Here is an 18331-nt window from a genome sequence, read left to right as displayed (position 1 = left end):
AACTCTGTTCACTTGTGTATAAGTTCCCCAGTCATACTGTAATCATCGACGGAGACTTTCAATAGCCTACAATTAATTGGGAAACTTCCAGTTTTGTTAGTGGTGGGTGTGGTAAGACATGCTGAGAAACTTTACTGAATGCCGTCTCTCAAAACCACCTAGGACATATAGCTGGGACCCCATTCGTGATGGTAATGTAATAGATCTGATGGCTACAAATAGATTTGTCCGCTTTGATGACGTTCACGTCGAAACTCGTATCAGTGGCCATGAAGCGATTGTTGCAGCAATAATTACCAAAGTACGAAGGCAACTACAACAAGGAGAAAGATATACATGTTCAGCAAACTAGATAAGAAATCAGTAGTATCATATCTCAACGAGGAAATTGAAACTTTCAGCACAGGGCAGGAGCATGTAGAGGTACTGTGGCTCATGTTCTAGAGAATAGTTGGCCATGCACTGGATAGATATGTACCTAGTAGAACATTTAGTAATGGGAGGAAACCTTCGTGGTATCCAGTCACTGTAAAAAATACTTCTAAAGAAACAGAGATTACAGCACAATAGGATTAAAACAAAGCATAGGGCTGCAGATGGAGAGATGCTGAATGAAACGCGTTTGGTTGATAGGAGAGCAATGTGTGATGCCTTCAATGACTACCACAGCAGAATATTGTCAAACGATATTTCACAAGACCCAAAGAAATTCTGGTCGTATGTAAAGGCTGTTAATACTACCAAAGTTAGTCTCCAGTCCCTAGCAAGTGAGACAGGATCTGAAGTTCAGGATAGCAAAGCAAAAGCTGAAATGCTGAACTCCATTTTCAAATGTTCCACTACAAAGGAAAACCCAGGAGAATCACCCCAATTTAATCCTCGTACCACAGTAAAGATGAATAACATAAGTATTAGTTTTAATGGTGTCGAGATACAGCTGAAATGTTAAAACTGAACAAAGCTCCAGGTCCCGGTGGAATCCCTTCAGATTCTACACTGAATTTGCGGCTGAGTTAGCCCCTTCTCTAACTATAGTCTGTCGGAGATCCCTCGAACACAAAACCGTGCCCAGTTCTTGGGGAAACGCACGGATCACACCTGCCTGCAAGAAGGATAATAGAAGTGATCCACAAAACTACCGACCAATATCCTTGACATTGATAAGTTGTAGAATCTTAGAACATATTCTGAGCTCAAACATAATAGGTGTCTTGAATAGAATGCTGCCAGCAGCATGGACTCCGAGAACATCTGTCATGTGAATATATGAAACCCAACTCGCAGTTTTCTCACATGACATAATGAAAGCTCCGGATCAATCCAGCCAGGTGGATGCAGTATTTCTTTATTTCCGAATGGCATTTGACTCAATTCCACATCTACGTTTATTGTTTAAAGTACGATCATATGGGATGTCCAGTGAAATTAAGGACTTTTTGGAAATGAGGACGCAGCGTGTTATCTTGGATGGAGAGTCATCGTCAAATGTAGAAGTAGCTTCAGGAGTGCCCCAGGGAAGTGTATTCGGGTCATTGCTGCTCATATTGTATGTTAATGATCTTTCAGACACTATTAATAGTAACCTCATACTTTTTTCCAGATCATGCTGTTATCTGTAATGAAGTACCGTCTGAAAGAAGTTGCATAAGTAATCAGTCAGACCTGGATAAGATTTCAAAGTGGTGCAAAGATTGGCAACTTGCTTTAAATGTTCAGGAGTGTAAAACTGTGCGCTTCACAAAACGAAAAAAATGTGTTATCCTATGACTATAATATCAATAAAGCACAGTTGGCTAAGTCATACAAATACGCGGGAGTAATATTTTGTAGGGATATGATATTGAATGAGCAGATAGGCTCAGTCGTGGGTAAAGCAGGTGGTAGACTTCGGTTTATTGGTAGAATACTGGGGAAGTGCAGTCAACCTACAGAGGAGATTGCTTATAAGTCACTCGTGCGATCGGTTCTAGAATATTGCTCAAGTGTATGGGATCAGTGCCAATTAGAACTAATAGGGTGTATGGAACGTATACAGAGAGGGGCAGCGCGAATGGTCGCAGGTTGTTTGATCCGTGGGGGAAGTGTCCCAGAGATTCTGAAGGAACTAACCTGGCAGAATCTGGAAGATAGACGTAAGTTATCCCGAGAACATCTATAAGGAAGTTTCAAGAAGCTGCATAGAGACATTCAAACATTCTTCCTTCACTGCACACGTGAAGGGAACGGGAAGGAACCCTACTAACTGGTACAATGGGACGTACCCTCTGCCATGCACTTCATGGTTGTTTGCAGAGTGTAGTAATTACTCAGCTAGAGCTTGCATCGAAATATACTCAATGTGAACTACCTTTTTTTCAAAAGTGCAGTAAAATCATTTAAAACGATTCTATACCCTTAATCCCCTATTACACATCATAGAGCATCTCCAATAAAATCCCATTCTCTGTGCGAGACGTCCTTACTCTGCTATGACACAACACATTGTCTCTCTCTTTGGCCGACAACAGCTTCCCTCGCTCGCCCGAGCTCTACTCAATTGTGCTTCAATCTTTTGCAGCTAGAGAATACGTATCACTTAAGTGCTCAGACATGCAAAGATGCTCATAGTGGTAAACATTCTAAATAAACTGTCAAATGTACCAAACAAACCGTCATTTTTCATTATATATACATCTATGATAACCATTTATCCTAGTATGTAGACTACACCTTAAAGTATTATAAAGAAAAAAATCTTCGTCCCATCCCTTAGCTTATGCTACCGTATAAGATGTCTCCTATAAGGTGCCCAACTCCCATCCACTGGTTTAATGTAGGAGCTGTGAATGGTCGTTTGAAGGCAGGCTGCGGTGCCGAGACTGTTAACTACCACGGTACAAATGAAATGACTCATCCTAATGACAGTCACTCAGTGGCAAAGTATAATCTTCATATTATAAATGAAAAATTCATGGAAAGAAATTCGGAAATACTACAGCTGTGTCGGAAAAGTCTCACGGAGTCCCCTGCTTTTCCCAACACAGCGTTCTGGGTACTTTGCCAGGGACCCACTACTAAAATACCGGTTACGGCAAACCACGAGTTTGCCATTGCTTTGGTGTTGCTATTGGCAAAGAAAGATTTTAATTTGCCAAGAATTTTCGTTTCATAAAACACTATTTTGCAGATCAGAATTCCCGTACCGGCACTCATTACAAGGACTCACTTTTCACTTTAGCCGCCAGTGAAATTTATTATCTCTCAGTTCTCTTTCTTTCTGAACAGACTGACAGGAGAAAAACGAGAGACATTCATCGAGCAAAGTAGGAGAGCCATTGTTTCGGCCGATAGGAGTGGAGTCAGCCACAGGTGGTGCCACCGCTTGTCACTGGTTGCTGGGTGGCGAGTGCCGAGTATTCGTGCCTCGCTGGCCCACACGCGGAATTCAATTAAAATTCCTGAAAGCTCCTCCACACGACCCGCCAGCGTCCGTTTCCCCACAGTTGTTTTTCTCTCTTCTGTGGCGCCGGCCCATGACCCGTCGACGTCCCGATCTCCGGCTTCATCGAACGAGTGCGCTTGGAAAACAAAAACCGCCTCCACACTTTTACGGCTTGGCGACCGTGTCAGGACCTGACAGATGCACAGACAGAATTCACATATTACCAAGCAGTGCCGTCAAACTTCAGTGCCCGCATGACGGTAATATGGAAAGTACACTGGTTGTCGTGAAAAACAAGAAAACTCGTACAAATATTCCAAAAGGGGTGAAGGTAAGAAAGCATCAGACAAAAGAAAAAATTCTTGTTAAGCAAAACCGCAGTAGCTCTTGAATAATTCTTTATTAGAACAACAGGGTTCACGAACTAAAGTTGCATAATTAGGAACATCTGAGGAGAAGAAACAGAGATTGGAGGAAAAATCAAAAATTTGGACTAAAGGTTCAGTGATATCAAATTCATCGACGTTTAGATACTGAACATACGAAATGAACAATAACACTAAAGAAACTCGGGTACACAATACAAAGTTAACCCACATTCAAATCATTGTACAGAGGAACTTACAGATTGTTGGACACCGCCATCACTCTCAATCATCTTGTTAAAACGTTCTTAAAACGTACAGTAGCAAAAATACGAAATGCAGAATGAAGGAGACGGACATGTTACATGCCTCAAATTCTAGAAAGGAACACGGAGGAAAACATGATAAGCAAGCTGCAGTGTCTGGCGTTGCCTGGGATGTTTAATATCTGCCACATAACGTGATTGACCCTGTGGATTTTAATAATTAAGTTAACTATAAAACAGAGATTAAAATATTATCTATGAGATATGTCATATGTAACAATGGCAAAGAATCAATAAATAAGAATTTACTATCATATTTCTGTCGATTCTCGAGCTTTCGCTCGACACGCTATCTAGTGAGATCTGATGGCACTATCTCCAAGATGGGTATTGCTGTTGTAATTTCCCGCGATAGGAATTACAGTCAGTTTACCACGATATACTTCATTTGTTAGTTATTTAATTTTTCATTAATTTCCATCAGTGTTTCATTCGAATGTAGAAGTTTGAAGTGAATCGACCAAGAACTTTGAAATAAAACGGTCAAGTATTTTTCGAAAAGTTTGGTAACAACGTTTCTGCATCATACATTTTATGTATATATTTATTTATTGTGTCTATTAACAAAACACGTAACCTATGTCGGTCCAAACGCTCATTTGGCGATCGCGTAGAAATCTGAATTAAATCGGCCAAGTGCTTTTGGAGATATTTGTTAACAACCTTCTCCCTTTATAAGATACATACATACAGTATATGCTTTAAGTCAGATTAGAAAATCTTATCTTGAATCTTGTTTTGAAGGTAAAGTATACAAAATTTCTTGAAGATCAGAATAAAGGAACCTCTGCAGATAACATGTATGAGATGGTTAAAGAAGTCATCCATAACACAGCTTATGAAGCACTGAAAAAAAAACCAAAGGAGCAATAGAATATGTGATGTGTGGTGGAACCACTCGGTACAAGAGAAGGTAGAAAGTAAGAAGAAAGCTTGTAATAAATGGTTGAACTCAAGATCAGACAATGATTGGCGGGAATATAGAGAGCGGAAAAAAATGCACAGGAAACAATCATTAAGGCAAAAACCAAGCATGGCAGAAAACCTGTGAAGAGATAGAAAAAAAGCATGGGGAATACACGAGCAAATAAAGCCTGGAAGGTATCAAAAACAATGAGAACGTAGAATAAAGATAAAGTAGATATAAACCTCATTCACATGCACGAATGGGTACAACAGTACCAAGGACTACTAACTGAGAACAGAGCGGCATTCACTGAGAACTCACCAGACATTGAAGTCAGAATCATAATGTACCACCGACAACTCCGAAGGAAGTCCAAAATGCAATTAATGTCATGAAAAGAGAAAGTCGCCAGGTCCAGGATTAATTTATATATAACTGGTTGAAGCAGCACCGTCAAAACTCTTTGAGGTATTGACAGTGATTTTTGACAAATGCCTTAGAGGTGAGGAAGTCCCCAAGGAGCGGAAAAAGGCAACAATTACATCAATATTTAAGAAGGGTAACAGGAGAAAGCGTGCAAACTATCGTGATGCCATCCATGGCGAGAGTCTATAGCCGTATCCTAAAAAAGAGGTTAGAAGAAGAAATAACTGAATCTGAAGAACAAAATGGATTCATCAGTTCTGGTCGCTCCTGTACTGATGGAGTATTTTCTCTCGAAAACTTAGTGGGGAAAAGGACAGCAAGAGGCCTTACGACCCACCTTGTCCTTGTAGACCTCCAGAAAGCTTATGGCACAGTTCCACAGAACAAGCTATGGACAAGTCTAATTGACAAGGGCGTGTCACCGAGCTATGTGAAAGCTGTCAGACTCCTCTGCCAAGGTTGCACAGCAATGGTAAAAGTGAGAAATCAACTATCTCAAGAGTTTGAGGTGACAAAGGGACTACGCCGGGGATGCACACTCGCCCCGACAATCTTTAAGATCTACCCAGAGGAGGCACTAAAGTCCTGGTAAAGGAACTGCGGAGGGATGGATATCCACATAGACGATGAGATCTTTTTCACTTCATTTTTTACTGACGACCAAGTGTTAGTAGCTGGACATGAGAAAGATGCAAATCACATGTTCCGCAAATTAAAAAAAATATGAAAAATTGGGTCTTGTCATAAACGTATCTAAAACAGAATATCTGAAAGTGGGAGAAAATACTGTTAAGACTTAACAACTCAGTGCTGATACTTAGGTACCTGGGAGTGACACTGTCGTCCAATGGTAGCAGTACGGATGGTATAAACAATAAAATTGGCCAGGGCAAGCGAGCCATAAAACTACTAAATGGTATTCTCTGGAATATAAACATAACGCGCAGAACAAAACATACCATCTACCACACAATTATTGAAAGTATCACAACATATGGTGCAGAATTGTGGGAAATAACTCAGACGCTGGCTGTCGAGATGGATTTCTAGAGACAGAGTTGTGGATATTCCAGGACTGATCATATGATAGGTTCAGAGAGGTTATGAACGTCGAAAGCACAATCCTAGACTGCATAGAAAGGAAGCGCCTAATCTGGTATGGTCACTTACAGCGTATGTCAGACACAAGATGGCCAAGGCCTGTTTAGCAATGGACTCCACATCAAAGAAGATTGCGCGGTAGACCTGCGAGATGCTGAAAAGACGACATCAACGAAGCAACGGCGACGAGAGGTCTTAATGAAGGAGACTGGAATGACCGTGAACGATGGAGGTTTGGATGCGAGAGGCGGCGGCAGCCGTAGAAACCTCGCATATATATACACTCCTGGAAATTGAAATAAGAACACCGTGAATTCATTGTCCCAGGAAGGGGAAACTTTATTGACACATTCCTGGGGTCAGATACATCACATGATCACACTGACAGAACCACAGGCACATAGACACAGGCAACAGAGCATGCACAATGTCGGCACTAGTACAGTGTATATCCACCTTTCGCAGCAATGCAGGCTGCTATTCCCCCATGGAGACGATCGTAGAGATGCTGGATGTAGTCCTGTGGAACGGCTTGCGATGCCATTTCCACCTGGCGCCTCAGTTGGACCAGCGTTCGTGCTGGACGTGCAGACCGCGTGAGGCGACGCTTCATCCAGTCCCAAACATGCTCAATGGGGGACAGATCCGGAGATCTTGCTGACCAGGGTAGTTGACTTACACCTTCTAGAGCACGTTGGGTGGCATGGGATACATACGGACGTGCATTGTCCTGTTGGAACAGCAAGTTCCCTTGCCGGTCTAGGAATGGTAGAACGATGGGTTCGATGACGGTTTGGATGTACCGTGCACTATTCAGTGTCCCCTCGACGATCACCAGAGGTGTACGAACAGTGTAGGAGATCGCTCTCCACACCATGATGCCTGGTGTTGGCCCTGTGTGCCTCGGTCGTATGCAGTCCTGATTGTGGCGCTCACCTGCACGGCGCCAAACACGCATACGACCATCATTGGCACCAAGGCAGAAGCGACTCTCATCGCTGAAGACGACACGTCTCCATTCATCTCTCCATTCACGCCTGTCGCGACATCACTGGAGGCGGGCTGCACGATGTTGGGGCGTGAGCGGAAGACGGCCTAACGGTGTGCGGGACCGTAGCCCAGCTTCATGGAGACGGTTGCGAATGGTCCTCGCCGATACCCCAGGAGCAACAGTGTCCCTAATTTGCTGGGAAGTGGCGGTGCGGTCCCCTACGGCACTGTGTAGGATCCTACGGTCTTGGCGTGCATCCGTGCATCGCTGCGGTTCGGTCCCAGGTCGAGGGGCACGTGCACCTTCCGCCGACCACTGGCGACAACATCGATGTACTGTGGAGACCTCACGCCCCACGTGTTGAGCAATTCTGCGGTACGTCCACCCGGCCTCCCGCATGCCCACTATACGCCCTCGCTCAAAGTCCGTCAACTGCACATACGGTTCACGTCCACGCTGTCGCGGCATGCTACCAGTGTTAAAGACTGCGATGGAGCTCCGTATGCCACGGCAAACTGGCTGACACTGACGGCGGCGGTGCACAAATGCAGCTAGCGCCATTCGACGGCTAACACTGCGGTTCCTGGTGTGTCCGCCAACATAATCAGACAGAAGGCAGGGATCAAGACAGATCCGGTCCTTCGAGCACAGGGGTTAAATACCCATCAGACCACCTCTCTCTCCGCTGTGCCGTGTGTGTGATCATTGCTTGTGCAGCCTCCTCGCAGTGTCCGGAGCAAGTATGGTGGGTCTGACACACCGGTGTCAATGTGTTCTTTTTACCATTTCCAGGAATATATATATATATATATATATATATATATATATATATATATATATATATATATATATATATATCGAATGAAGCAAGGGTGGATAAAACTGATAGGCTACAGGTATCATGGTCACCCAGCGGAATCAAGCCCTACATGATAATATGGTTATTTTACCTCGATGAGCATGATACAAAACAAGCTTTTGCGGGTTTAATTCATTTCTTGCTCCTTTCGATATACTTTTAATTTATTATCCTTCATGTTTCTTTTTATAAGTTGAGGCAATTACGATGTCCGTCTCCTTCATTGCACATTTCATTTTGTCTTCCGTTCCTTTTAAGAACGTTAAAATACAAACTGGCTGCTTTTGATGGCGGCGTCCAATAATCTCTACGTTTCGCTGTAAATAATTTGAATAGGAGTATACTGTTTATTGCGTAGCCGATTCTCTCGAGGGTTATTATTTATTTCGTATATTTAGTATCTAACCATCGTTGAAGTTACACATTATTGTCATGGACCTCTTGTCAAAAATTTTAATTTTTCCTCCAGCTCTGCATTTTTTTGTTTAGGTGTGTCTGATGATGAAAATTTAGGTTTGCGAAGTTGGTTGTACTAATCTACGTCTACAACTACATCTACACTCCGCAAACCATCTTATGGTGTGTGGCGGAGGGTACTTTGTGTACCAGTTTCACTTCCCCTTTTTCCTGTTCCAGTCGCGTATGGTTCGTGGGAAGAACGATTTCTGGTAAGTACATGTTGTGGGCTCGATTCCCTGTAATTTTATCTTCATGATGTTTTCGCAAGAATAAAGGATTATTAAATAGCTGTTGTGGTTTTGTTTAACAAAAATGCATTCTTTCAGCTGTAGTTGTCCACAATATAAAGTGTGTTTCTACCAAAGATGAGACGACAGCAAGTAAATTGGCCAGATGCGAGTGGCGCTGGTGCACTGAGGCTTCCGTATAAATTTAATCGTGTATATAGACAGTTCATTCATTCCAGAAATCGAGAAACTCGACTATTTTTGCGTGTTATCGACATTGGTACTGGCAAAATACGGGCTCAGGGATTCCAAGACTTTCGAGAGCGTTTTGATTTCAAGTTTGACAACGTGTAACAAATGACAAAAAATATTTTTGTCGAGTGATATAATTCTAAATTAACAATTTTCTGACTTTTTTCCTTTACTTGTGCTTTTAAACCTTGCTTCTTCCCAAATTTCATCATTCTACGTCAACGGGAAGTACCCTAGAGGTCTTAATGACTGAGTTTTTCGATATCAATGTCCGTATCTTTCGATTGCCTTGACTTAGAAGATTAACTTTTTTACACAACCAAAGGACCATAGACCTCGGTAAGTGACATGAATTTCAATCCGATATATCTACCCGTTCCTAAGAAAAAGGGGGCTTAACAGACGGACGGGCAGACAGACAGTCAAATAACAAATGACAAAAAAATTTGCAATTATAAATTTAAAAAATTCTCACTTGTTTTTCTTTGGTTGTACTGTGAAACCTTCCTTCCTGCCAAATTTGACGATTCTAGATCAAGGGTAAGTATCCTATAGGTTTTGATGAGTAAGTTTTCGGGTATCAAAATATGTGACATAAATGACCGTATTATTTGAATGCAATGACTTTGATGATTCAACTTTGTACACCGCCAAAGGACTGTAGACCTGAGTACGTGACTTAAATTTCAATTTAATATGTGTATGCATTCCTCCGGTAAACCGCTTTTAACAGTCGGAGAGATGGACAACAAAGTGATCCTGCAAGGGTTCTGAAAATTGTAGAGCTTAGCACAAGTATACTGCTAGCATTTAAAATTGTAAACCACGAAGGAGGCAAGTAGCAAAATTTAACTTGTTTTGCTCATATAGTATAAGAGGAACAATACGTAATTTAATTTTAATGATTTGCTGATATAAGGGGTACGAAATTTACTGCCTTGAGCTGCCACCTCTGGCAGTGCCAATGACTCTGACCTAAAGAGTCAGCTGGGAATCGACTCACAGTCATCGTGGTTGACACATACAGGTGTGCCGTACCATACCGCTTCAGCTCTGTGCCACAGTATGCCTATCACTGGCAGTAGTTGGCGGGTGCTGGCTTGTCAGTCTGTTGGCAGTCCACAACCAGTGGGTACGAAAATCCAATGAAAATGTTTTCAAAATCCCTACCGCCCACCGTGAAAGTTGGAACGCCCACCAATGTAAAGAGTGGTGAAGCGGTAACTGAGAACAGCAAAGTTCTCGATTTCAGAGAGTTCTTATTGTTCTAAAGATCTGACTTCAGTTTTCAGTTCTCGCTGTGTAGTCTCAGAAAATTGCTGTCCCAAATGTTTATACTCCTACCACTGGTGCAATCACAGGTAATGCGACATTTAGCTATGCATTGTGTTTATAGTCTAAATTTAATATAGTAACCAAAGACTGTAGCGTAGTGTAGGGGATTAGATTGAACTCATGTCGTGTTGACAGTCATGGGTTTGAATTGCACTGAGTGCATTAAAATTTTTATTTTTTAGTAGTTATCGAAATGGCTTTTATTGTTATTTTTATTCAGTTGATTGATTTAAATGTACCTTTTTAATTTCTGATCACAACTCTTTCCCTCGTTTAAATCTTCACTTGCCTTATTTTGTCCCGAATGCGACAAGAATTTATATTTAAATATTCGTATGACAATTACCTTACAATTTGTCAGCTTTCCGTTCTCATTTCGTAGTTCTCGCTTATCAGTTCTGGCTTCTAAGTTCTGGGTATTCGGGTCTCGCTTCTCAGTTCTCGTTTGCAAGTTCTCACTTCATCGTTCTTGTTTCTACGTTCTCACTTCGCAGTTCTCGATTATTTATTCTTTTCTGTTGACCGAAATGAGACGAAAGTTTTCGGTCCTCAGATTTATATTTGTTTCTATTTAGTGGCTGTCGCCTTTTATCACAGGAATTAAGGCAACATCACTGACTCCTTCGTTTATTAAATGAATTAGAACACTGAAATGAAATACGTATTAAAACATACAATATATTTACCACAAAACGTACAAAGAATTACGGAACAAAATGTTCCTTTAACTTTCAAAAATGATTGTGAAAATGCAGATGGATAAAATATTTTGCAAACAACTTGTGATGAAAATAATGAACTTAATTAGAGACTAAATGATACGGGAAGTGGCAACAATCTCTACGGGTGCCCCGCAAATATGGGTAAAAGGTGTTGGGAACATCAGCTACTCATACAGCGGAGGTTGCAGTTCGAAGTCTACGGGAAGTGGATTTAATATGTGCTGTTGCCAAGTGCAACCTCGGTCTGGTTCAGAATGATTGTGTCAGACAACGTCAGATATCAATTAAGTATGTTGTTCAGAGGCGGAAATAATGCATAACTCGTACGGAGAATTGCAATTACTAGAAGATTAAACGAATGCATGTGCGTTTATTTCGGAGTTTCTCTTGAAGCCCTGCTGTAATTTCGCCTGATTTGTTACGCATATTACCGATACGTACTATGTGGAGAAAATTATTATGAGTTTAAAGATACACACTTATTGATGAGGGTGGGAGTAGGATGAGGGTTACATTGATCGGAAACAATCGCCATGTGTGACAAATAAACAATGGTTTTAACACCGTTTTGCCGATTGATTAAACATCTAATACTTATCTTAAAAAAGGGAAAGGAAGCAGGTGTGTTGCTGTTTGTTTTGTTGGAGTTCTAGCTTCTCGGATTTGTATTCGATTCGATTTGGTTAGCTAGAGAACAGAGCTCTTGATTCTTCAAAGTTCTTTGTTTTGCCCATCTCACCATTGGTGGGCGGTAGGGACCAGGTTGACTGCCACTGCAGGAAGCAGAACCTGGACTCGTCTGGAAAGACCGGTGGATGCTCCTGTATCCACTGTTACAGTTGGGCGCACCATTGTTTTACGACGACGTCAATAGAAGCTGCAGTTGTGACCGTGGCGACGGTCCTCGGTTTTGCCAGGGCCAGTTTGAGGCCAAACGACACAAGCCGCCGTTGGGAGAGGTGCTAGGAGCTCCCAAGTCAAAGATATATACGCAGTGCGCATCACAATTAGTAGCGAAAATTGGCATGGGTGAAAGTGTACGAGCCTGCCGTGGTGGCCGAGCGGTTCTAGGCTCTTCAGTCTGGAACCGCGCGACCGCTACGGTCGCAGGTTCGAATCCTGCCTCGGGCATGGATGTGTGTGATGTCCTTAGGTTAGTTAGGTTTAAGTAGTTCTAAGTTCTAGGGGACTGATGACCTCAGATGTTGAGTCCTATAGTGCTCAGAGCCATTTGAACCACTTGAAAGTATACGAAGGCGCCAACTGATAAGAAGCCTGTGAGGTAAAATATTCTCGAACCGGCCCTAGGTGTTCCACCCGTCGTCACCCTGTCCTCGTGGAAAATTGATTGTTTTGTCTTGCAGCAAACAAACCTATTTCTTAACACAAATTACGCGGTTACCCTAACTCTCGAGACGGGATCGTAAAAGAGAGAAAAGTTAAGGCGGTGGCTTTTTAAACAGTCGCCCCCTCACCCACTTGAATACAACGCGCGGAACGTTCATACAACCACGCGAAGCTGTCGGAACGTAATTCTTTTGGAATGTTGTGCAACACGTGCATCATATTGGCTTGAATGTCGGTTACGTCATCAAAGAACTGATCCTTCACGTGAATTTATGCGCTGTGTCCTCTTGCGCTAGTTTCATGTTGACCACACTAAGCTTGTCAAGCGTTATGATCTTTTCCCAGAAAAGAACTGTCCGCGTGTTGCATTTCAACCAAGTCACTGCCGGCGTTGACGCACGGTCATTTTTGTTCAATAGTGAAGATGTGTGGGTCAAACTTCGCACACACTTTTTTCTTCTTCAAAAAATTCTGGAGAGTGTCTTGAATACTTGATTTAGAGAAGTTGCTGCATTTCGATTTGTGACGCAACAACGTTGACACACTGCCGTCGCACGTCCACTACTTAACACTGCTTGCGCATAACTGACTGGTCGAATGCACGTCTCTTGTTTACAGATGTTAATTCAAATTGCCAGCAGAGTTAACTGCACTGACGTCGTTGTAGGCCAGAAGTAAAATCAATCTCGTAATTCATTGGACGGACTATGTACGTGACAGGGCTATCTGGTCCTGCACGATTGAGCGAACAATGTGTCTATCCTTTACAGTAGCGTGGGACCGCTGACGTTCTGCATGACGTCGAGTTTCCGTATTCACATGACATTAGTGGAATCTCAGTCAACTCGAGCAGCTTTATAGCTGAACGATAAACTTGGGTTTCAGTAGGCTACAGTCCTGAAGCTGATGAATTGTTTTGCGGTTTCTTCACTATAACTGGCTATGGGGCCTTACTTCCAGTTGATGGAATGATGAATTCAACCAGATACATGGAAATCCTTAGGCACAGGATTGTCCCATTCCTACAGTCCTTTGCAGATGGTAGAGGAGCGTTTCAGCATGATCTGTCCCATTACCACACTTCTAGAGAAGTCAAGACGTTCATGGAGAAAATTACATTAATGTTTCTCAGTGGGCTGGTAATTCACCTGACTTAAATTCCATCGAGATTTTGTGGGGTATTGCGCAAAGACGTCTTGGTAAAATTGACTGTTCAACATAAGAATGCATGTTGGTAAATGTGGTAAAAGTGTGGTTTCATGACGACGAACCACGAAACATTATATGCAATCTGGTCGAATCTATGCCACAACGTGTTCAGAAGCTCATTAAAGTAAAAGGAGGACACATTTGTTATTAATATGCAGTCCGATTTAGTCTGATCCACGAATGATGGCGGTTCGCGTAGGTGAGACAAGGACGGGGATAGCATTGCTGCCGGTTCCAAGAGACAGTTTGACAAATTGTTTTAACTATTTTAATATCCAGCAGTAAGTACTAAAGTGCTGCAGCTTAAGAAACATGAGTTCTCAATAAATGCGGAAGTACCCTTTATTACAAAAACAGGTTGATGTAAGTTTCACAAGTTTAATGTGTATCATAGTGTCGCAAAGCCTAAAACCTTTATTGCTTCACACAATGACGTATATTGAAAACAATGGTACATAAAACACAAAATGTTGGCCGTTAATGACTATGAAAACATAATGCAATCTGAGGAACAGTATTCCGCACTGTTGGTAGAAATATTCACTCCGCAAGTGAGTATACGATGCAAAGAAACTTAATGACTGGGCTTGTAATCTGACATTCGTTTTTGTGAACATCGGTGTTCCGCGAGAACCCATTTTAACATGTCTCACGAGACACGCAGTGTCTTAAACCAGCAGTTCTACATTATCATTCGCGGTGGTTCTATTGCAAACGTAGATAGTTTACCTAGTACTTTCAAGTGAGTATAGTTTCAAACAGCTTCTCGTCAACAGTTTGAAGTGATGTGTATTTGTAACAGTAAGTGCTTTTTTTTCTAAAAAAAAGTTTCAGGGTTCTCCGACATGGGATATAATGCAGCGAAAATTAGTTATAACTGAAGCATAGGATACCACCCGTCTGCTTTTAGCCATGACGTCATCAACACATCGACCTACAAAAAAGGTATCGGACTTTTCAGTTGACTTTACAGCTCAAATGAAGCTGCTGATACCGAGAAACACAAACATACAAGAGAAAGTGGTATCGAACACTTCAGTTTACATCACCTCAAATGAAGCATACGATTTGAGAGTACGCATATCCGTTTAGCACTGTCATCGCCCACTATTAGCGGGCGAAGGCACTACATGCTTGTCGAACTGGCTGCCAGCGATTCAGTTGTCGAGAACGGTTGACGTAACTTCGAATTGCTTGAAGCAGTAAATGACATCGATTTTCCCACCAAAAACTGCACTGACATCGTTCGTATTGCAATTACCAACACGAAAAAAGAAATAAAAATTTACGTCCGTGAAATAAATCTTTGGCCCTCTTTCAAGTTCTCAACATCGTAAAAAAATTACTTTGTCGATGAAAACGTTTAGGGGTACGCATCCCCCAGCGTTCCCCCAGAAAAACAGCACTGCTAATAGCATTGTAAGTTCATCAGGCAAGAGAAAGCGACGTTTTCACGCAGAGAAAATTTCGTATTTTAGACGCTTCCCAGCACTAGTAAAGGAATGAAGAAAGCATTTTTCATTAAATGTTGACATTGCCGTAGGGGAGGTTCAAAGATATTTGGGATGAAGTAGCACGTCAGATGCCGAAGTAAAATTACGGGCCGTTCTGGACAGTTTGCGTACAGAGGCTTCTGGCCACTTTCGGAATTACTTTGTGAAGATTGGGAAACATTATTTCGACACGAAGATATTAAAATTTTAAAAGAGTCTTGCAGTGGAGGATTTCATCGGCAAACGGTTACGTGAGTTTCTTTCTTTCTCTTCCTCCTGGCGACGTTAGTGACCGTTGTTGGCTGTAAGCTCTTCCTGACGTCTCCAACTTCCCCCAGGACGGAATCTGTGTCCCCGGTCTGCTTTCACCTGGAGCAAATCTCATGTTCAAGTGTGAAGAGTGATCGAAATGTTTGCATAGCGCCTAACTGAAGCGGGACGCGTGTATCAGCCCAATATTTACCTAGTTGGATTTGGGAAACCAATAAAACAACCGCATCCAGGCTGGCCGGCTAACAGCCCCCGTCGTTGTATCCTCGGAGGCTTTCGCTGTGGCATGCAGCTTATATAAGTAGATAACTGTGCTAGCCCCGGCAGTCAGTGTTTTCAACTCATGATGACGACGGTGGAGGCAGCTGTCGAAAGCTCGAGTGTGAAATGACGCGCCTTGTAAACCGAGAAGAGTTTATTGAAACAACTCCGTCGTTAATAATTCGCGAGGCGGATTCGACACGAGGAGGGCACGCCACCCTGTATTCCGGAAGCGTTGCGTTACCGTGCTCGGATACCCAGGCGGGTAAGTAATTACCTCAGCCAGATTTCAGATGCATTTGCTTTGCAGCAATAGACAAGAAAAAATCTTAATACCATAAAGACGTTTTAAATGAATTTAAAATGACGGGTATCCTAACCGGATTAAAGAACAGCCTGTGCAATTACTGCGCTGAATGTTGATTTTGCAAGCAAGTTGTATTTTTCCAGCAAACCCCTCCTGTACGTCTCAGTCTGTTCTGCGCCATTCTTGCGGATAGATTTATGCGGTTATTCCACTTCATTTCGTTTTCAATTCCATCGATTTGACTGATGCTGCGTCATAAAAGCTGCAATCACACGTTATTGGGCGATATCGCTTATTTATCTGTATTAATGAGGCAAGTGAATGCCGCCGCAACAGGTACGCGGTAGATACTGTCACCAAGAAAGCTTCAGGGACCAAAGGTGTGCGACAGACCGAATTTACAACGTTCTGCTACTGCTGTCTTCAGTTACTAATATCCAGGCAAGGAAAGCATTTTGCTCATAGCTAGATTTTTTTCTATACTTAAGATTTATTTTTAGCTACTGATAAATATAAGTTTACGCAGTGTAGTTTGTAAATTGTTCCTGAATAAGGGGATTTAGAGCCAGAATTGTGCACAATCTAAAAGCGTAATTTTTATGTCGATGGTCAGACTTTTGTGCACTAGAAAATGTTGCATAAATTACGAATCATGTATTTAATCATATACTTCCAATTCACTTGTATCGATAGACTTAAAATACGCTATTTACAGAGACGTAGGCCTACTGACTTACTGATGTATTGTATCAAGGCATGTTATATGTGTAGAATGTTCTCGCTCTTACGTAACCATTTGCACGCTTATTTTTATCTTTTTATTAAAATGCCCAAAACAATTTTGGTCACCTGCGTATCTGCGAACATGAGTGGACTTCCCCTTGCAAGGGGAGTAGGGAATAAAACAGTAAGCCTTACGAATTTAGTAGCAGAAATTACTTGACTGTCAAGTGAAAATGAAACCATAACCAAAAGTAAAAGTAGTCTGTTTGAAAATGCAGAAGTGTGAAATCAAAACGTGGTGTTTGATCCAAACCGTGCAATGTAATATGTTTGAATCATTGTTGGCATACTGTCAACAAAGTTGCTGCTTAAGTAGTCCCACACTTCGACGCCCGACATACTGTACCTAAATGGAAAGAAATCGGCTGAACACCTAGAGGCTCACCATTAATCAGTCGCTTGTCGGCTTCTCGCATCTCATCAATATGGCGGATACTGGGCTGTTTTGTGCAAATCAGAAGTAAAAAAAGTGTTCGTGACACATCCATGGAAGCAGAAATCGGAATAATAATAAGCAGAGCAGAAAAACAGTTGCAGCATCCCATTTGCTGTAATTTTGTTTCTGGGTACTGAGTGAATGTATAAATGTATAAATGTAAATAAAAGCACTTTGTATAAAGTGCTTTTTTTATAGTACTACTTTTGTACTGAGTGAATGTCTAGCTTTCTATAAACTGTTATTCTTAATTTTATGGTGTTACTTCTGTACATGCTTTAAGGATGAAAAGAGTCTTGTCTCGGTCCGCGCGGCTCCTCCCGTAGGAGGTTCGAGTCCTCCCTCGGACATGGGTGTTCAAAAATGGTTCAAATGGCTCTGAGCACTATGGGACTTAACATCTATGGTCATCAGTCCCCTAGAACTTAGAACTACTTAAACCTAACTAACCTAAGGACAACACACAACACCCAACCATCACGAGACAGAGAAAATCTCTGACCCCGCCGGGAATCGAATCCGGGAACCTGGGCGCGGGAAGCGAGAACGCTACAGCAAGACCACGAGATGCGGGCGGACATGGGTGTGCGCGTCGTCCTTAGCGTAAGTTAGTTTAAGTGAGATTAAATAGTATGACACTTAATTTCGGAGGATAAAAAAAAGAGAAAGTCCGAAATTTTGGTGGTTTTCTTTTGATCACGGCTGATGCTCCACTCTGAAATTGGAGCAAACTCATGTTATTCATGTCTGAGGCTTAGTTGAGTGCTTGAAACAGTTTCCAGGATTCTACTAATCTCTGGAAGGTAACCCCGTCTTTGGATCTAATTTTACTGG

This window comes from Schistocerca gregaria, chromosome 2, assembly GCF_023897955.1.
Source record: "Schistocerca gregaria isolate iqSchGreg1 chromosome 2, iqSchGreg1.2, whole genome shotgun sequence".
Lineage (NCBI taxonomy): Eukaryota > Metazoa > Arthropoda > Insecta > Orthoptera > Acrididae > Schistocerca > Schistocerca gregaria.
The sequence above is the reverse complement of the archived record's forward strand: the minus strand, read 5'-3'. Positions refer to the sequence as shown.